We start from the raw sequence: 22,604 nt of genomic DNA, 5'->3' as shown, positions 1-22,604 counted from the left end.
AAAAGTACCTAAGAGCATCGGCTACTCAATACTGCAAGCACTATTAAAATTCCAATTAAAATATTCCTGTGTCTTTGGGTTCATCATGGTGAAGGTGGTGTACCGATTCAAAATCTCCAGTATAAGCAAACAAATAGAGACTTCAATAACTGGTGAAAGATTCCTTCACCTGCTAATTTTTGGTGCTTGGCCAGCGGAAGACTGAATCTCAAGTCATGCTGTCTTCAGCACTCTGCTTTAATCTTTTATTAAAAAATAATTAAAACAATTAGGCTGCTGCTGCTTTTGGTGCCGAGACTGTTGATGTTTATGCCAGGTAGTACTCAAAGATACCTTCCAGTCACTTGAGAGTGAAATGGACAAACCTCACCATGGCATTTCTTTGTAATATTAGAATGATTACCTTCTAATCTTACACCAAGCTAAAAGTCACAGAGCGTCAAAAGGGAAACGTGAATAATTTTATGTGGGGAGCTGGAGGTGAGTCAGATATGAGCTTCAGTGAAATTGCTTGTCTTGATTTCAGAGGGTACCTTTTCAGTGAAAGATCAAAGCATGCAGGTATGTTTTAATGTCTGTGTCAGTCATTTTACAGGTCTGCTCAGGTGGATGTAGCTATGTTTGCACCATCTTCCACTTATGGCAAGGGTTCATTTAATTTTATATATTGTTGCACAAACTGAAACACGCTTTTCCCTTTTTAATTTTATTTTGAATCAGTATTTCTGAATATAACCATTCTTAAAGAGATATGAACAGATACAGTTGTTTCTTTTTTTTTTTTTAACTTGGATATAATTGACTGTAACCAGAATCAACCCATTTGTGTAGATGTACAACACCAAAGCCTTTTTTTTTTTTTTTCAAACGGTATGTGCTAGGACCACCACCTTTTCCGACAGCATCTTGCTTGCTCTGCCACCCCCAAACGTAAAAGTGCAGGTGGCAGTGGCAAACAGAGGAAGGAGGCGGACCATGGCCCTGGAATAGAGCAACAAGCAAGAGGAGGAGCCAATGCCCAGCTGTATGTTCGTTCTCGTGGTATCTGTCAGGAGTGTGGGCCACAAAGACTCAGAACAAGCACAGTGCTGCCATTGTCCATAGGGCTTCCTTCTTCCTCTGCCCATGCGCTTCCTCTTTCAAAGCAGAAGCACCCAAATAGGAGGAGGAGGAATGCGGGAACAGGCAGTACTGCGTATATTCTGAATCTCCAGGGTCCATGCTGCTGACTCTGCATGGATGGAAAAGTAGATGAAAGATGGGAACAAGGGACTGGAAGAGAAATGGGAGACGAAAGTGATGGGAAAGAGTTAGAGGAGGAGGAGAAATGGTGGAGGAGAGAGAGCAGAGTGATGGCAAGGAGAGGAGCAGAGAATTTGTTCTTTTATTTATTTATATTCTTTCAGCTCCTTCAAAGCGGATTATATTCAGATACTGTAGGTATTTTCCTATTCCCAGAGGGCTCACAATCTAACAAAGTGATGCATCAAGACATGGTAGGGCTATAACACGCATTAAATAGTGTATATCTTTGCAATATCGTGCGATATCTGTGATATTTTGCAAAAACCAGCCCACCTAGAAAAACAAAAAGGTGGCCAAAAGGCAAAGAAGTGTGCAGGGGTCAAACTTGACACACACCCTTATCTCAGGGCTGCCTCAAGTGGTGGCCATGACAACCAAAATTTTAAAAACAGAAGCAGGTGGTCATGCGATGATGACCTCCCACTCCTGCAAACCAATCACCAAGTTGGCTGTTGTGACCAAAGGTGCACCACATCCATTCTTTCAAAACAAAAAATGGCTGATAGATCCCCCCTCGGATCCCCAAAATTAAGAAAAGACCTCTTGGTCCATAGTGGTCCCCCTTTCCCCTCCCCCCCCCCCCCCCCGACTCTCCAAATCCTAAAGAATCATTGGATTATAGTGGAAGGGTCCCCATCCCCCGATAACCCCTCCTGCACCCCATTACCTCAAAATTGCCAAATCCTTCAAGAGAAATAGAAGTGCCCACAAGCCCTGTATCCGGTTGGCGCCGTATTCCAAAATGGTACTCACCTGACCTTGCTCCAGTCACATGAATGGGGCCAGGTCTGTTCATTGGTCCACCACCATGAGGCCAAAGTTCAGTGCCTGGACTTTGTTCCAGTCATGTGACTGGAGCAAGGTCAGGTTGGTGCCATTTTGGAAAATGGCTTTGACTGGGCCCAGGTCTGGGGGGCGCCCTGGACCTTTTCTCTTGAAGGATTTCACAATTTTGAGATAATGGAGTGCAGTAGGGGAGGGCAGGGGTGGGAGATAGGGGCCCCCCCACTATAAACCAACGATTCTTTAGGACTTCAAGGGTTTGGGGGGAGGAAGGAGGGGACCTCTACAGACCAATGAGATCTTTTTTAATGTTGGAAACCCAGGTGGGATCTATTGGTCATTTTTATTTTGAAAGGGGGGATTGGGTTCTTTGGTCACAATGGCCAACTTGGTGATTGGATTGGGAGCATGACTACCAGCTTCTGTTTTTAAACTATGGTTTTCAAGGCGGCCCTAGTATGGTGGTGTCAGGTTTGACTCCCACACACTTCTTTGCCTTTTGGTCACCTTTTTCATTAAAGATGGGCCCTTTAAGGTGATGGCGGCCCTGTGCTTTGTGTGCACATCGCACATAAAGGGCCCATGGTACATGTTTTGCCCTATGGTGTTTTGCCATGAGATAAAACAACACGGTAAAACAGCCATGATGTTTTTTCAAGGGAGGGGTCCAGTATGAAGGATACACCTCCACAATAGTGGGGCCCTTCCCTGCATTCGGGCCTTAGTTTGTACCTAAAGCAATGGAGGGTGAAGTGACTTGCTCAAGGTCACATGGAGCAGCAGTGGGATTTGAACCCTGACTTGTAGCCCACTAGGCTAGGGGAGGGAGGTGGGGTTTAGGAGTAAGGAAGAAGAGAGAAGTGGGAAGAATAATGTAAGAGAAGAGGGAGGATGACAGAGCAAGGAGGAAATTTGATGTGGAGTTATTAAATGTGTTGTTAGTCTAAATTTTATGTATGCATTTTATATAAAATGGTTTAATGTATTATTTATTTATTGTATTATTACAATCTGCTTTGGAAACACATTTTTTTTGGAAAGATGGAATATATATTCTTTTAAATAAGTAAAATAAATGAGAGGGGAGGATGAAAGGAAGAGAAATGAGAAAAGGGGAGGAGAAGGCAAAAGGAAGAAGGAAGGGAAGGGGAGGAGAGGAGAGATAAGAAGAAGAGATGCGGAAAACCAGAGGAGAGGAAACTAATGAGAAGGGAGGATGTGAAAGGGAGAGATGAGAGAAGGCTGGAAGAAAGGTGGGGAAAGATGAGTGGGAAACAGAGAAATATAGAAATGTAATGGCAGAAAAAGACCCAATGGCCTATCTTGTCTGCCCATCCACCCTATTAATTTAGCTTTCTAATTCCTATCACTCTCTCAGAGATTTCCTGTGTTTATCCCATGCTTTCTTGACTTCAGATTCTGTTTATGTCCCAACCACCACCACTGGGGGTTGTTCCATGCATCCACCACCTAAGATTTCCTAGGATTACTCCTGTCTATCCCCTTTCACCCTCATTCCATGACCTTGTTCATGAACCTCCTTTCTGTCGAATAAGCCTTGCTTCCTTTGTATGAAAACCTTGGAAGTATTTAAATGTCTCTATCATATCTCCCCTATCTTGCTTTTCCTCTAGGGTATACATCTTTAGATCTTTAAGTCTATCCCCATATGCTTTAGAATGAAAATTACTGACCATTTTAGTAGTCATCCTCTGGATTGACGCCAATTGGTTTATATCCTTTTGAAGGTGCGGTCTCCAAAACTGAACACAGTATTCCAATCCAAATAAGGTCTTACCAGGGACTTTTATAGGGGCAATATCACCTTCCTCATTCTGCTGACCATTCCTCTCCCTATGCAGCCAAGCATCTTTCTGGCTTTTGCCATCACTTTATCCACCTGTTTGGCCACCTTAAGATCATTAGATGCAATCACCCCCAGATCCTATTTTTTTTCATGTTTAGAAGAATTTTACCCCCAATATTGTACCTCTCCCTTGGATTTTTTGCATCCTAATTAAATAACTCTGCAGTTTTAGCATTAAATCTTAGCTGCCAGAACCTAGACCATTCCTCAAGCTTTGCTAGATCCCTCCTCATATTTTCCATACCATTCTGGCTGTCTATCTTGTTGCAGATTTTGGTATTATTGGCAAAAAACAAACATTTCCCAACAAATTTTCTGCACTGCTGCTGATGAAAAATTGAAAAGAACTGGTCCAAGGACTGATCCTGAGGTACACAGCTAGTAATGCTAATCTCCCTCAGTGTGAACTCTACTACTACCCTTTGTCGCCTCCCACTCAACCAGTTTCTATCCCCGTCAGTCATTCTGGGCCCCATTCCAAGGATGCTCAATTTATTTATAAGTCATCTGTGCATAACTAAGTCAAAGGCCTTACTGTAATTCAAATACACTACATCTAGAGCTCTCCTTTGATCCAACACTGTGGTTACCCAGTCAAAGAAATTGATCAAATTTGCCTCCCAAGACCTACCTCTGGTAAAAACATTTTGCCTCAGCTCTTGAATCCATTGGTCTCCAGAAATTGATTTATCCTGTTTTAGCAGCAATCCATTAATTTGGTCACCACAGAAGTCAGATTAACCAATTTGCAGTTCTCAGCTTCCTCCTTACTTCTACTTTTATGACTAGAAACCACATCTGCCTGTGTCTAGTACTCCTGAGCTATTCCAGACTCTAAAGAAGCATTGAAAAGGTCAGTCAATGCAATGGAGCTTGCAAAACTTCTTTCTTCCTTGGGTACCCTAGAATGTATCCCACCTGGCTCCATCGCCTTATCTACTTTGTTTAGCTCCTCACAAGCACACTTTTCTGAAAATCAGTTGAAGTTTATTCACTTCCAATCTTATCTGTGTTCATTTTATGTGGTCTTGCTTCTGGCCCTTCCACAGTGAACACCAAACAGAACTATTTGTTAAATAATTTAACTTTTTCCTCATCAGTCTGTACATATTCCTTACCTTCACCTCTAAGTCTCACAATGCCACTTTTGCACTTCTTCTATCACTTACATTTCTAAAAAATAGCCTTGTCCTCCTGTGTTACCATACTTGCTATTTTTTCTTCCATTTAAATTTTTGCATTTCTGACTACTTTCCCAGCTTCTCTTAGCTTTTCTAGATATTGATACCTGTCTTTCTGTGATCTCTTATAGTTTATGAATGCTAACATTTTTTCCCAAACCTTTTCACGTACTTTTTTAGAAAACTATAGAGTCATCTTTTTTCTTTATTTGCTTTCCTAACAAAAAGGTTAGTTGCCTTTATATTTATTTATTTATTGTTTTTTGTATACCGGCATTCATGTACACATATCATGTCGGTTTACACTAATGGACAAATGTCAGATTAAAAACATTTGCAATTCAAAATTTATAGTTAGAATTATAAAATACATAACGTAAAACATTCTTAAAATCTCTTAAATAAACAACAAAAACCTAACTTAAAGTTAATATAATAAAACATCTAAAAAAAAATAATACTAATACTGATTCTAGGTAGGCTATTAGAAGGCTTGGTGGAATAGCCATGTTTTTACTCCTTTCTAAAAGGCTTTGATATCGGATTCCATCCTCAAATTTGGTGGCAGGGAGTTCCATAAATTAGGCCTGGCAATTGATAGTGCTCTTTCACGAACAGAATTCAGGTGAGCAGATTTCAGTGAGGGAATTTGAAGAAGGCCAGTATTGGTCGATTTTGTCGTTCGTAGCGAAGTATGAAAGTACAAGGCTGCATTGAGCTATTCGACCTTATCATTATAAAGAGACTTGTGAATTAATGATAGAGTTTCATGTTGAATTCTGTAACCAATGGGCAACCAATGAAGCTCTTTCAAAATGGGTGTAATATGTTCTGATTTTTTCGTGTTGGTTAAAAGTCTAGCAGCAGAGTTTTGAAGGAGTTGAAGTGGTCTTATGGAGTTGGTGGGGAAGCCCAATAGTGCATTATAGTAGTCCAACTTGGCAAAAACAAGGTCTTGTAGGACAGTTCTAAAATCCTTTAAATATAACAAAGGCTTTAATCTCTTTAAAACATTTACTTTAAAACATAGAAACATAGAAGTGACAGCAGAAGAAGACCAAACGGCCCATCCAGTCTGCCCAGCAAGCTTTCATACATATTTGTTTTCATACTTATCTGTTACTCTGACTGCTGAGGTCAGGGCCCTTATTGATAACTTTTTTTTTTTAATTCTTTATTTAATCATTTTACAATTTTACATGATATTATCCTTCCATTAATAAGATATAATCCAACATTCTAAATGAACTAAATCATTTAACATTCTTGAATAATTTTAGAGAATTAAGCTTAAATTAAATAAAAAATATATAATATATGATAAGATATTTAAACTTAACCATATTAAATAGAAAAACCTAAAAGAGGCGATCAACATTTAACAGGAGTACTAACATAATATCAATAAAGAATGGGCTTAACATAGACTACAGTGATATATTCTAAATCTGACCTTCTTCCTTTTAGGCTTCGGTAGTTGACAAAGCGGATTTATGGGCCTCGATAAACTGTCGCAGCTGGTCAACTTGAAAGAATACAAATATGTCCTCCCCTTTCTTTAAAATACAAAAAGAAGGATATCTTAACGAAAGGAAAATCCTAGGGAGGTTACACTTTGCCTTAAGGATAAAAATTCTTTTCTGCAGTATTGGTGCCATATCTGGGTACATTTTTATCTCATGATCACAGAAATTAACAGGAAACTTCCTGAAATAATTTCTCATTACTGTTGTTACATCCTGAGTAGAGATAAAAGATACTAAGAGAACTTTACGCTCTATAACCTCAAAATTGGACGATTCAAGAAAACTCGTTAAATTAGATGGAATTTCTAGTTCACATTTTCATTTCTAACCATTGCTCTATTTGGAAGAAATCTGCATAAATTTATTGAAGGCATATTTTGATCATTGAAACCCAGGCAAATGGTCAGAAATCTTTTCAATGTTGTATATGGAGTTTCTCCCATAATTTTGGGAAAATTTAAAATCCTCAAATTTAATTGTCTCAGTCCATTTTCTAATATCTCTAAACGTTTAGAGGTAGAAAGTTGCTCTTTAATTATCACTGAGTTTACCGTAGTATTTGTTTGCACTCTCTTCTCAATTTCTAACATCTTATTTGTCAGAGTTGTTTCCTGCTCTTGAAGTCTCAAAATCTTCTCTTGTATATTATAAATTAGGGAGTCCACCTTTTTTTCCAGCTGGTTTAAAGAGGACCTCTGGTTCGCTATAAGGTCCCAAATGGCTTCAAGGGTTACCGCCTCCGGCCTTGATATCCCCAGTGTCGTCTCCCACCAACGCGGGGTTTGTCAAAGGAATAAGCCTCTCTCCACCAATTTCTTGGTTTGCTAGCGGGTGAACCGGCACATCTCCGTTTCCTCGTTCCTGGGTCTCCCCCCTCCAATCTCGGCGCTCCGGCACGTCATCCAGTTGCGCCTGAGCGGGCTCCCCAAACTGGTCGCATTGCGCCGGAGGCGCACGAAGGTCGGGACTGAGGGACGCCTCCTCCAGCGATGCGACTTGCTCTCCTGATGCAGTGCTCACAATGGGTTCCGCGGCTCCCTCCAAACTCACTGCTTGGGTCAGGAAATGAACTATATCCAGCTGGCTGGGACCTGGTAAGGGTTCTGAGGGGAAAACCCTCATCTTTCCCTTCCTCTTAGAAGGCATTCTCATTTAGGGATTGAATTAGAAGAAAGCTTGAGGTAGCTGGAGTTTCTCTGACCTGCTATGCCGCCATCTTGATCCACCCCCCGGTAACTTTTTGGTTCCAATTCCCTTCCAACCCCACCATTGATGCAGACAGCAGTGCTGGAGCTGCATCTAAGTGAAGTATCTAGCTAATTGGTTTGAGGTAGAAACCGCCGTAATAAGCAAGCTACTCCCACGTTTGTTTACCCTGCCTGTGCAATTCAGTCCTTGTTGGTTGTCTGAATATAAATCCTCTTTACTTCATTCCCCCCTGTCGTTGAAGCAGTAAGCTGTGCTGGATATGTATTCCAAGTGAAGTATCAGGCTTAATTGATTTGGGGTAGTAACCGCCGTAACAAGCAAGCTACACCCATGCTTATTTGTTTACCCAGACTATGTAATTCATTCCTTGATGGTTGATGCTGAATTTAAATCATCTTTTCTTCATTCCCTGCCGTTGAAGCAGAGAGCTATGCTGGATGTGCATTTAAAGTGAAGTATCAGGCTTATTTGGTTTGGGGTAGTAACCGCCGTAACAAGCATTCCAAGTGAAGTATCAGGCTTAATTGATTTTGGGTAGTAATTGCTGTAACAAGCAAGCTACACCCATGCTTATTTGTTTACCCAGACTATGTAATTCATTCCTTGTTGGTTGATGCTGAATATAAATCATCTTTTCTTCATTCTCCCTGCCATTGAAGCAGAGAGCTATGCTGGATGTGCATTGAAAGTGAAGTATCAGGCTTATTTGGTTTTGGGTAACCGCCGGAACAAGCAAGCTACTCCCCTGCTTTTTTGTGGATGCAAATCCTTTTTTCCACATCCGTCTCTGACTGTGCAATTTACCCATCTTTTAAAACTCACTTCACAGTCTAAAATAATCCCTAAATCTCTTACATTGAACGAGATGGGATACTTCTTTGCTGCTTCCAAAATTTCTGATTCTTTTTGTTTACTTAGTTTTGGGCAGATATATATAATATCTCAGTTTTTTAGCATTGAGGGAGGGAGACTCATTTGTGTTAGTACTTTTATTAATAGCGGATAAATAAATGTCCCAAAGTTTAAGGGTAGAGTCTATAGAATTTTCAATTGGTATTAAAATCTTCACACCGTCAGCATAAATAAAATAAGTAAGATTAAAACCAGATAACAGTTTGCATAAAGGAAGCATGCATAAAGGAAGCTGGCTAAACACAGCCTTACGAGTACACGTTCCACAAAGAAACCTCCGCTCAGCAAACAAAGCACTACTAACAATTCCTTCAGTAAAGTCAGCAAAATTAACCCAAGTGAGAGAAAGGGCTTTATCATTGGCTGGGCCCATACTATGGAACACGATGCCCCCCGAACTCAGATTACAGAATAATCTCAAACTTTTAAGAAAATTTAAAACATGGCTCTTTAAAAAGCCTTCACTAAGAGTGTGGAGGGTAGAGAATGAAAGTACAGAGGAATGCAGATGAGAATGAATTTACTCAATCCTACATTTAAGAACTAATATCTCAAAGAGATAGTAACTCAATAATATACCTGGACTTGACCAACATTACTCAAATAATGATTTTATTTATGAAATTGTAACCGAACTTTATTGGCACCTGTTAGAATGTACGATATCCTAGATTTACTAACCTTAGTCTATGTGCCTATTTGTAAACCGTTGCGATGGTATATAACTTAGCGATGGTATAGAAAAGTTTTTAAATAAATAAGTACATAAATAAATAAATAAATATAAATATTAGTGAGGATCCCTGAGGTACACCGTGGAGCAAGTTAATTTGATCAGATTCTACATTGTTTAATTTGACTTTGTATGACCTATTATCTAAGTAGGATTTAAACCATTGTAAGGTAATGTCTTGTAGGCCTATTTCTCTTAATCTATCCAGAAGGATCAGGTGGTTCACCCTATCGAAGGCTGAGGAAATGTCCAACATAACCAAAAAATAAGTTTGACTTCTATCAGTGCCTCTCAGTACGGTGTCTTGTAGTGAGACCAGTAAAGTTTCTGTACTGTAATACTTTCGGAAACCATATTACGAAGGGAAGAGAATATTAATAGTTTCTAAGTATTCAGAAAGTTGATTGTTCACTACTTTTTCTAAAATTTTAGCTAGACAAGGTAAGTTAGAGATGGGCCTAAGATTGGATGGATCCAAGAAGTTAGGTTGAGGTTTTTTTTAAATGGGTTTTACTATAGCACATTTGAGTAGGTTGGGAAAAGAGCCCTGGGTTAGGGAGAGGTTAACAATAAAATAAAATCTCCTTTTAACCCACTACTCTTCTACTTTCCCTAGATTTTACCATTCAGCTAACAACTCCTTGAGATACTCCCCTATTTTAACAAAGTTAGTTTTCCTGAAATCTAGAACCTTTGTCTTTGAATAAATCTTCATTTCCTGCACTCTAATACAGAACCACACAATCTGGTGATAATGAATCCCAGATGACCGTCCACTACATTACCAGAGATACTGTCCTCATCGGTAAGCATTAGAGCCAGTATTTCCCCCTATCATGTGGATTCCATTACCAGTTGACAGAACAGAGATCTCCCTGCTTCTAGAAGACACCACAGCCGGGATGTCCCAATCAACATTTGGCAGTTTGATATCCCTTAGCAATAGTCTTCCCTTTTCATAGCAATTAGGTGATATAATCCTCTATTAAATCTCTATCCATTTCTTCTGTCTGTGATAGAGATCCATATATTGCACCAATATAAATAGATGTTACATTCCTCTTTCCAGATTAACCCAAAGTGCCTCCTCCTTACCTTTTAAGCCCTGCAATTAGGTTGCTTAAATATTGTTTTTATATATATAGTACCACGCCTTCTCCCTTCCTGCCCAGTCCTTCTTCAATAGATTGTAGATCAGTATAATTTTATTCCAGTCATGTACCATGTCTCTGTGACTATATTCAAGTCAGCTTCTTCTAAGAAGAAGGGATGGAAGAGAAGAGAGATAAAGAGGGAAGGGAGGTGGTGTGAAGGACAGAGATGAAGGAAGGAGGGGTGAAAGAGAAGAGATGAGGTGAAAGATAACATAAGAAAAACCTTATTGGGTCAGACCAAAAGTCCATCAAGCTCAGCATCCTGTTCTAATAGTGGCCAATCCAGGTCACCAGTATCCAGCAGAATCCCAAAGAATAGATCCAATGGGCCAGATTTTAGAAGGTACGCGCGGGCGTAGATTTGTGCGTGCAACCCGGCACGCACAAATCTACGCCTGATCTTATAACATGCGCGCGCAGCTGCGCGCATGTTATAAACTCCGAGGTCAGTGCGCACAAGGGGGTGCACACTAGTGCACCTTGCGCACACCAAGCCCTAGGGGAGCCCCGATGGCTTTCCCTATTCCCTCCGCCTCCCCCCACCTTCCCCTCCCTTCCCCTACCTAACCTGCCCCCAGCACTATCTAAAAAAAACCCTTGACCTTTGTTGACAAAGTTGTGCCTGCCTCTGTGCAGGCGTAGGTTGTGTGCGCCGGCACTCAGTCCCGCCCCCGCCCCAGACCGCCCCACCCATTTTTTCAATCCCCGGGACATACGCACGTCCCGGGGCTTGCATGCGTCGCCAGGCCTATGCAAAATAGGCTCGGCGCACGCAGGAGCGGGTTTTCGGGGTTACACGCGTAATATACGCTCGTAACCCTTTTAAAATCTGCCCCAATGTTTCTTGCTCATAACCAAGTATAAGCAGTGGCTTTCCCAAGCCTACATGGCTTGGCTAATAATGGTTTATAGGTTTTTCCTCCAGCAACTTGACTAAACATATTGGGCCAGATTTTAGTAGGTACGCGCGGGCGTAGATTTGTGCACGCAACCCGGCGCGCACAAATCTACGCCCAATTTTATAACATGCGTGCGCAGCCGTTCGCATGTTATAAAATCCAGGTTCGATGTGCGCAAGGGGGTGCACACTTGTGCACCTTGCACGTGCCAAGCCCTAGCGGAGCCCCGATGGCTTTCCCCCGCACCTTCCCCTCCCTTCCCCTACCTAATCCGCCCCCCAGCCCTATCTAACCCCCCCGACCTTTGTTAACAAAGTTGCGCCTGCCTCTGGGCAGGCGTAGGTTGCACGCGCTGGCTAAGTGCTGGCGCACAATCCTCCAGCACGGCCGCTGTTCCGGAGGCCTCGGTCCCGCCCCCGCCCCCGGACCACCCCGCCCACTCCCCACCCCTTTTTTCAAGCCCCAGGACATACTCATACTCATGCGTGCGTCACCGGGCCTATGCAAAATAGGCTCGGCACACGCAGGAGCGGGTTTTCGGGATTACGCACGTAATATACGCGTGTAACCCTTTAAAAATGTGCCCCATTTTGAACCCAGCTAAGCTAACTGCTTTCACCACATCCTCTGGCAATAAATTCTACAGTTTAATTGTGTGCTGAATAAAAACATACTTACTCCAATTTGTTTTAAATATGCTACCTATTAGCTTCATAGAGTGTCCCCTAGTCCTAGTACTACTTGAAAGGGTAATAATTGTTTCCTATTTAACTATTCTACCCCACTCAAGATTTTACAGACTTCTATCATATCTCCTCTCAGTCATTTCTTCTCCAGGCTGAAAAGCCCTAACCTATTTAGTCTTTTTTCAAAGCAGAACTGTTTCATCCACTTATTATTTTAATTGTCATTCTCTGTACTTTTTCTAGCTCCCATATGCCTTTTTTAAGACCAGAACTGCACACTTTGGATCAATACAAAGGCATTATGATATGCTACGATTTATTTACCATTCCTTTATATTCCATTTGCTTTTTTGACTGCCATCACACACTGGGCCAAGAATTTCAAAATATTGTCCACACTCCAAGGTCTTTTCTTGGGTGGTGTCATCTAATATGGAACAGAGCATCCCCAGTTTGATCACCTTAATTTTCACTCCCTTTTCCAGATCATTTAAAAATATATTTAAAACACTAATCCCAGAACAGATTCCCTGGGGCACTCCATTATATAGTTTTCTCTATTAAGAGAAATGACCATTCACTCCATCTCTCTATATCCTTTCATTTATCCAATTACTAATCCACAACAGAAGTCCATTACCTACTATTAATCAAGTTGACTTAGAAAATAGCCACTGCAATTTCTAGCAACAGTAGCATGGAATAGGCTTAATTTTTGGGTAGTTGCCAGGTACTTATAGCGTCTATTGGCCACTGTTGGAGACAGGATGCTGGACTTGATGGACCCTTGGTGTGACCCAGTATGGCATGTTCTTATGTTCTTAGAACATTGCCTCCTATCCCATGACTTTTTAATTTCTTGATGAGTCTCTCATAGGGGACTTAGCCAAACGTCTACTGGAAATCCAGGTACACTATATCATTCGACTCACCCTTGTCAACATGTTTGATAACCCTTCAAAATAATCCATCAGATTTGTAAAGCAAGATTTCCCTTTGCTAAATCCATGTTGGCACTGTCCTATAAGTCTGTATTTATCCAGATGGGCATTAATTTTGTTTTTCAGAATAGCTTCTAACATTTTGCAAGGCATCGACATAGGCTCACTGGTCTGTAGTTTCCCGGATGATCCCTGGAGCTCTTTAAAAATGGCCATTATGTTGACTACCCTTCAATCCTCAGATACCATAGGTGATTTCAATGCGACATTAGAGATTACTAGAAATAAGTCTGAATTTTTTTTAGTTCTTTCAGAACTATGGAGGGAGTTCAACCATGGAACTTCTTCCTCCAAGAGATAAGTGCTTTAAGTGAACTAGGGGGGTCAAAAAAAAAAAGGCTATCAGGGTGGTGTGCAAAACCATATGAACCTAGTGTAGGCTTTTGCAGTATGTAATTTGGTACACTGGAACTGAATGTAGCCCTACCGCCACAGCTGTGGGAGCAGCACAGCCCTGCAAGGAACTTCAGAGGGCAGCACCAAGATGGCCCTTTGCCATCACCCCTGGATAAGTCCAGGGGTGATGGCAAAGGGCAGCCAGGGCTATACCTCTTAGCATTAAATTGTCATTATCTGTAAAAAGATAGGGAGGGAGGTTGGGGGGGTCTGGGTTGGAGTGGGTATGTCCAAAGGTTGAACTGCACATATAGATGTCAGAAGAGACAGTGAAGAGCCTCTGTAACAATGGGTCAAAGGTTAGCTGGCATGAATGGAAGCATTCAAGGGGTTCACAGAATATATTCCACTCTATATCTTACATCTTACTATACTACTCTCTTTTTTTTTTCTTACATGACCTTCATGTTGTTGAAGTCTCTGGCTGTACACCATTGAAGTATGACTAATGTTCAACTTTTGCGTCAATAAGTATAATCATAGGTCATGATAGTTTTTTATGAGGCACATAATTCAATAGTACTTATCTCAAGCAAAAAATGTCCTCTTCGTAGTACAAACTTAGAACTCACAAGCCCGACACTGACTCAGTGTTTCAAGAACAGCATCTTTGTTTTTACAATGACATCTATAATTGTGCTGCAGTCTAGCATCTTTACAAGCACAATTATAGATGTCGTACACACAATGTTGCTGTTCTCGAAACTGTGAATCAGCGTCGGGCTTGTGATTTTTAAGTTTGCACTATGAAGAGGACATTTTTGCTTGAGATAAGTGCTATTGATTTTACGTGCCTCATAAAAAACTATCATGACCTATGATTATACTTATTGTCGCAAAAGTCGGACATTAGATCTACTTCACTGGTGTGCAGTCAGTGTCTTCAACAACATGAAGGTGTTAGAACCTACTCGAAAAACCATTACCAGGAAACCTCTGTGCCTTCCTTCTGCAAGGCCCTTTGACTTGTGGCAGCATCATGGCTGTTGACAGGTTGCAATCCAAGGCATACTCCAACACATACCTCCCTACCATTATCAGTAGGTAGGCACCATGCTGTAAAGGACCACTGTACAGAAGTCAGCAATTCCGTGGGACCCTATATATGGCCTTACAACCCCTACAGCATATGGAAGTCCCACAGAAAAGATCACATTCCTTGACCTCCATCCCTCCCATAAATGGAATACACTCTAACAGTTTATATGATGTTTGTTAGGAAGCAAGCTGGAATGTTCTGCTCTGGCGGTCCCGCGGTGCAGCAGTGGCCATCTTCAGCAGCGTCTCCTGACTGCAGCGAGGTGGGATGCACACTCCATCGTGGCTTCTCCCCCTCAACATGTCAGGTGTCCTCACCGGAATTTCCTGCACTGAGAGCGGGAACTTGGGGGATTTAAGCACAGCGTTTACAGCACCTTCCTGCCTCGGCTACAGGCTTGCTTGTACTGGAGCTGCTTCGCTGTGTGTTTTCTTCAGTTGCCTCGACTCTGGTTTGGACCTAGGATTTGGATTGCCTGCTGCCTGCCTCAACCCTGGTTTGGACCTTGTATTTGTTTTGTCTGCTGCCTGCCTTGAATCCTATCTGGACTCGGATTTGGTTTGTCTGCTGCCTGCCTCGACCCCTGCCTGGACTCAAATTTGGTTTGTTTGCTGCCTGCCTTGAACCCTGTCTGGACTCAGATTTGGTTTGTCTGCTGCCTGCCTCGAACCTTGTCTGGTCTTGGATTTGGTTTGTCTTCTGCCTGCCCCGACCCCTGCCTGGACTCGGATTTGGTTTGTCTGCTGCCTACCACAACTCCTGCCTGTACTAGGATTGGTTGGTGTCTTCTGCCTCACATCCTTGCGGGATCTTTGTTTGGCCTGAGTGTCGCTCTTTAGTCTCCGATCAGTCTCTAGCTTGAGGTAAGGCTGTTACTCTATTTCTTGGATTCACATACCGTAACTATGCTACACGTTACACCCTTGTGCACATCAACTGACAGCTTGCCACACAATTTTTTCTCTGTTCACAGATATCACCAGCTCTGAGTAGCAGGAGGAGGATGAGCAAGAACACATGGCCCTTTCTGCTGGTGCAGCTATGGTGCTGCCTTCAGCTGGCCAGCAGCCATCTGCACCACAACCTGCAGCAGCACAGCAGCCAAATCCCACCTCCAGCTAGCAGCCCTGAGCCAGATTAGCCTCCCCTTCCTCTCACCTTTCCTGTAGGACCTCCTTTTTTTCCCCAGGGACCTCTGGCCACAGGTTCTAAGGGTGCCCATCCATTGCTGGGTAAGGGAAGAGATCATCTCACAGGACAACTTCTCCCTAATTCAGGTCTGCACCCCATGGCTGCAGAGGTGGGTACTGTGGCTACAGCACCTACACCAAGACCAGAGACTAAGGCTCTAGCACCTATAGAGTCTGCAATTTAGAGGACTGGGATGATGTACATGATATGCGCTTTGACAGGAGGCTGGTGAATGTGGTGAAGCATCTCGTGCAGACTTAAGAGGGTTTCACGGCAGGTCTAGAGTTCATGGGCATGAAGTGACCACCACAGTCCACAGTCCATAGCCCTCTAAGTCTATCAGGACCTATCCTCGGGTGGTTCCTAAGCCCTTTATTTTATGTAAATAGTTATCTCCCTAGTTATTCCCATCCCACCCTCTTTTTGTTTTTAAATTTTTGTAAAAAGTTTAAAAGTTATTATGAGGTCCATATTCAATAGCCTGAGTAGTGGACAACTTATCTGGCTAAAGTTAGCTGGATAACTTGTTCCATATATTCAGCAGGATATACATCCCCCTGAATATACCAGCTGAATGTTCCAGCTTAAAGCTTGAATGAATATAGGACATCTTCTATCACTTGTAGGGGAAAAGTAGAAAAAAGGAACATGAGATATCCCAAGTTGATAGGCAGTGAAGCTGTCCCCTGGTAGATGCTGAATCAGCCCTCCCGGACCTAAGGAGTAAGACACCTAGAGACAGAGGGAGAGAAGAAGGCAAAGAGTAGTTGCTATGTCATTGTAGAGCATCATGCCTATCTAGAAGCCAAAGCCCAGTGATGAGACCTTCCTGGAAGTGGTCATGAATTCCTGACTTGAGAGGATCTAGGCATGATAATAGTTGCCTGGGCAGTATGTTCATGATGATTCCCCTGGCCTCACAAACTACCTGCTTGTTGAGAGAGTGGAATCCCTTGTGGTTGTGGAAAGTGGCCTTGTTGTTCACAGGTGTCCTTATAGGGATGTAAATGCAATTAGTAGCCCCCAGTACAAAGGAGAACCATGCAATTTGGTAGAAACAGTATTCAAGGTGAGACCGCACCTTGAATACTGTGTACAGTTCTGGTCACCGCATCTCAAAAAAGATATAGTTGCGATGGAGAAGGTACAGAGAAGGGCAACCAAAATGATAAAAGGGATGGAACAGCTCCCCTATGAGGAAAGGCTGAAGAGGTTAGGGCCGTTCAGTTTGGAGAAGAGACGGCTGAGGGGGGATTTGATAAAGGTCTTTAAGATCATGAGAGGTCTTGAACGAGTAGCTGAGACTCGGTTATTTACACTTTCGAATAATAGAAGGATTAGGGGGCATTCCATGAAGTTAGCAAATAGCACATTTAAGACTAATCAGAGAAAATTCTTTTTCATTCAATGCACAATTAAGCTCTGGAATTTGTTGCCAGAGGATGTGGTTAGTGCAGTTAGTGTAGCTGGGTTCAAAAAAGGTTTGGATAAGTTCTTGGAGGAGAAGTCCATTAACTGCTATTAATCAAGTTTACTTAGGGAATAGCCACTGCTATTAATTGCATCAGTAGCATGGGATCTTCCTAGTGTTTGGGTAATTGCCAGGTTCTTGTGCCTTGGTTTGGCCTCTGTTGGAAACAGGATGCTGAGCTTGATGGACCCTTGGTCTGACCCAGCATGGCAATTTCTTATGTTCTTATATGTTCTTATAATTTGTTGTTGTTGCTATCTGCTCCGAAGGAAAGCGATATGATGTGTTTTCTTGAAAAATGCAGCCAGAAAGTGATTTATACATATGGAGATGGCCGACTGACTTATTCCAGCCTTGACCCCCTAGAGTTGTATGGAAAGTGCTGGTGGCAAAAAAGCCCAGGGCTGCAGTGACCTTGATGTGTTATGGCAAGGCGTGGCCTCTCCAAGTGGAATGGCTCAGGTCCTGCTCGAACTGCTGGCAAAGCTATAGTATGGTTTCCTTGTTGAACCTGAATCTGTGCAAGACTTTCTCCTCGGACAGATCCAGAAACTGGATAATAAAGATAGTCTCTCTAAGGGGAACCTTCTACTCCTCCTCTTCTGTTCTCTCTCCCTCCTCAAACATTGCAACTTATTATCCATAATTCGTAATGCTTGTGTCAAACATCACTTCATCACCTGTCACACACAGCCCCAGTGACACATACACCATGTCCCAGTCATCCCTAGTCACTCACACATCACCCCCCAGTCAGCCCCACTGACACACATTCTGCCTCCCAGTCAACCCTGGTGACTCTCACAATGCCCCCTCAACAAGTCCCAGTCAGCCCAGTGACACAGACACTGCCCCCCAATCAGCCCCAGTGACTCACACACACACACACACGCAAACCTGACAAAAAAGCATTAAAGGCAAACACTTCTGGGCAAAGACAGCAATTTCCCAGTTAGCCCACTACCCTCTCCCCCACTACTCCTAGCAAGCTGCCCTTTCCACTCATCAGGAGAAGCAAGCACATCAAACGCGAGGTCAAAAAAGATGATGGAAGTTTGAATTTGGCATGCCAAGTAGGAGATGTAAAAGCGTTCGTGCATTTTTTATGGCATTCGGTTTACGTTCCTTGTACTGGTCCACATTGTGGAATTCCTTGCCAGTTGAGTTGTGAGGGGAAAGTGATTATTTGAAATTCAGGAAAGGTTTGAAGGCGTGTTATTCTAAAAAAGCTTATGATTGATGGCTCCTGTGTTTTACGTTATTATATGTGCTATTAGTTTTTGTTTGATTGTTATGTTTTAGAATATTATTGTGAATCTTTTAACTGGAATCCGCATTCAACAAATCATTTTTTGGAAAGTGCGGACTCAAACTGTTTTTAAATAAATAGCAAAGTATTTGTGAACATCCAAACCATATCCCAATATGACCCAAACATGCCCACTTTCTTCGTTCTTACTTTCCCATGTGAACAAGCACATTTGCGCATTCTTGGTCTATTTTGAAAATCCCTAATAAACACATATGCTGAGCATATACGCTTATAACACATTTTTATGTATGAAACCCTTTTCAAAATGTACTCATTAATAAGCTGAAAAATCATGCAAATAAGTTCATTAGCAATTCTGCTAATTTTGTGCTAAATTTTATTATATCTCAGTCAACAATTTTGCACAAACTTTTTCAAAACATTTGGGCCACAAAGCATTTTTCATAGTATTAAATGAACCGGCAATGTGCTAAAACTTTTGCATATTACCAGCCACGTCCCTTACGCTATTCACAGCTCTGGAACATCGGCCTCTTTGTATGTTATAGTAAGGTTTTCAATGATTGCAAACCAACAAATTCATGGGTGTCCAGAAAATGTTTCCATGCTTCTCTTTTAACCCACTTCTTAACTTTGTATACGTGCTTTTATTTTGACCTTGGCAGTCTGTCTGTCGCAGGAGCTGTCCAGTCCATGGTAGTGACAGGTGCTTTAACAAGCTCCAGGGTTCCTGTGGAGCACTTAAAAGACCCAACTGAATGGGACAAAGAGTTAAAAGATAGTACATTAAAAAATGGTTATTATTGATATTTATTGTCATATATTCTGCATATCCAATATAGCAATCTATGTAGATCACAAATGATACACTCATATGGCGAATGTGATGAAAAGGTTGTCCAATAGTGTACAAACTATGGCTGCTGGCAGGCGAGTCTTCAGGACAGCGATCAATGGCGTCATCCTAATCTGCACCCTGCCCCGCCCCTCCCTGCCCAGAACAAGCCCCCCCCAGGCCCGCCCCTCCAAAGAGGCTCGGCACTTATGCACATACCAGGGTTTACACGCGTATCTGAGCCCCTTTGAAAATTCGCCTGGCATGCTCAAGGCCTGGCCACACGCAAAAACCCCAGGATATCCACTTTGTAGGCAAAGCTCCATGGACAACTATATACAGCACATTTCCTCTTTATGTGCATTAACTCAATGGACTCTGATTCAGAAAGTTATTTGTATTTTTATTTATTGCAAGACTTACGTTAATTTTAAATGCAAGATTTAATAATACAAAGGTATTTTTCATTAGAAATTGCTAGCACATTGCAAGTTTCAATAAAGTCTTCATTTAATTTTCTTCTCCAAGTGAGTCTGCCTCCAGTTTAAACCTAATTTCAAACTAGTTTAAAACTGAAAGAAAAATCACTCATTTTGAATTAGGTTGAAACTCTGATCAAACTAGTTTAAAAAATACATTTGCAGGCAAAGGCAAATGAGGACTGTATCGTATTTCTATGTTATTTCAAATTCATTATGAGCTTGATTTTAAAAAACATTTATTTGAGTAAAACTGTGTTTTACTCAAGTATATGCCTTTTACTCGAGTACGTGGGCTTTTGAATATTGCTACAATATATGCCATTGAATTGTCCATAGGATTTACTGGAGTATGTGCACTTTACCTTTTGAAAATTGCTACTATAGTATGTTATATTTATGCGTATAAATCCTTTCAAAATTACCTCATTAGAGGATAACTTTCAAAACTGCTCGCGTGAACCATTACATACAAAGTTGCTATTGTATTTTATAACCTGTGCAGAAAAGATATAGGCAGGTTATAAAATACAAGTACATATGCATGCACAAATGCTCGCATATGTAATAACCACAAGTCGGGCAAGTTCGGACTTATCAGGATAAATGCAAATTTATCCAGCTAATTAGTGACTCATAACTGGATAAGTCCAAAAATAGCTACTTAGCAGACAAATAGCACTTTTCAGATTTATCCAGCTATGTAGGCCGGCTGATATTTAGCCAGATAAATTGGAATATAGCCAGATAACTGCTGCTACTTATCCGAATAAGTTCAGATTTGTCTATCTAAATAGCAGAAAAAGTGCTACTTAGCCAAGTAAGGGGGTCATTCTCTAATCACGCGATAGCTACCTTGGGGCAGAGTCGGCCCCGGAAGAGGAGGAGTCGGGGCAGCACCGGGGCCGATGCTGCGGACACATGACTGGCGGCGAAAGGTAAGATTCCTTATCGCTGCCAGTTTCGCGCCGAATAACTACACCTTATTGTGTAGTTATTCGGCGCAGGAATATTTGAGCAGGAATAAAGATACGCAAGCAAAAGACTATGTGCGTCGCTTTGGTAGGTTTTAAAATAGAAACTTAGTTGTGTAAATGTTGGCCCCGCCCCGGAATACTCCAGCACGCCCCTTTCTTACACACACAAAGTTACGGACCCTGATTTACACGTATAAGTTGCAGCTTTGAAAATAACATGTATTTGCGTATGTGTTATTCTATGTAGGCAAGTACTAATTTTTACATGTGCAATGTTTGAAAATTCACCTCTATATAATTTGTTATTTGTAATTATATCAAGCACTCTTCACCTCACCTGCATTTCATGAAACACCTCAAGATTTTGTTCTAAGCAGTTGGAGCCACATTGACATAGCTTGAAGCATTGCCACATGCATGTTATTAAAATTGATGAGAAAATCCCAATTTTGGAGCCTAAAATACTCTGCAGTGCTTCCCCCATAGTTTTTGATGCTAAATAAATGAATGAAGAAAGTAAAAACACAAGGATTTTTGTTTTAAACTAATAAACCGAATGGAGGTGCCCTACAAAACGAATGAATGAACTGAAATGAAAATCTTTCCTCTGCACACCCCTATGAAGTGCATCAAAATCAGAAAGAAAATTACAGCTCATATATTTAGAATGAACATAGCACCAAAATCAATCAGTTCCTTAATTAATATCATTTAATGATGAGTCAATGCTATTTAATTCTGACATAGGCTTCATTTGCTCTTTATATAAACATCTATTTATCTGATGCTCCATAAATGTAAGGGTTGTGAACCCTTGTGACCGCGGTGAGGTTGGCACATATACCAGCCTCTTTCCCTGCAGGTTGAGCCCTTGGGCTGCAGGGAATGGCAGGACTTAGGAAGTGGTCTCTTGAGGGATGTCAAAGGGTCAGATGCAGGCAGCGATCAAGGTTTAGTCAGTATCCAGGTGAGGTGGTCAGTCCAAAGAGAAGACAAGAATGGCACAGGAGAGACTGACATGCAGGATGGGCAGGGAGGTGAGAGGAACTGGTTATGATGAGGCAGGGTAGGATAGAGAGATGAGACAAGGCTGGGCTGGACAAGGCAAGGAAGAACAGGAATGCAGGAACCAGGAACACAGGAAGCAGCAACACACACTACACACGAGGTGCAGGAGACCCGTTGCTGAGGCAAGGGAGAGATGACTGAGAGGGCCCTTTTATAGGGCTGAAGTTGATGACAAAATCATGGGTGCCACGGCCTTTTCCCGCCACAGGCCCTTCAAGTATTGAGTCATCGGGCACACGTGTGCCTAAAAAGGGGGCTGGAGACAATGGTTCTGGTAGTGTCCTGCCACACAAGGGAAGGCCAGCGGTGTTGGCAGTGTCCAGGTGAATGCGGTGGCTTACGGGGATGTCCTGCAAGCTGCCAAACGTAACAGTAAATCAATACCACATCAGTAGAAAATGTGTTCTTTGTTGGGTGTACAAGAAATGGGAGCAAAGATCTGTGAAATATGACATGCTGTCATTTTAAAAAGACATTAAAAATATCAATATTTGTTTCATCATTTTGTATTGCTGCCCATCCACAGCAACTCAAAAAATGAATGAAATATTTTATGTCATTTTAGCACGTGCTAAAGTGTATCAGTACATGCTTTACTTACAATTAAGCAATGTGCTCA

Source organism: Rhinatrema bivittatum, chromosome 9, assembly GCF_901001135.1.
Source record: "Rhinatrema bivittatum chromosome 9, aRhiBiv1.1, whole genome shotgun sequence".
NCBI lineage: Eukaryota > Metazoa > Chordata > Amphibia > Gymnophiona > Rhinatrematidae > Rhinatrema > Rhinatrema bivittatum.
Note: the sequence above shows the minus strand (reverse complement) of the source record.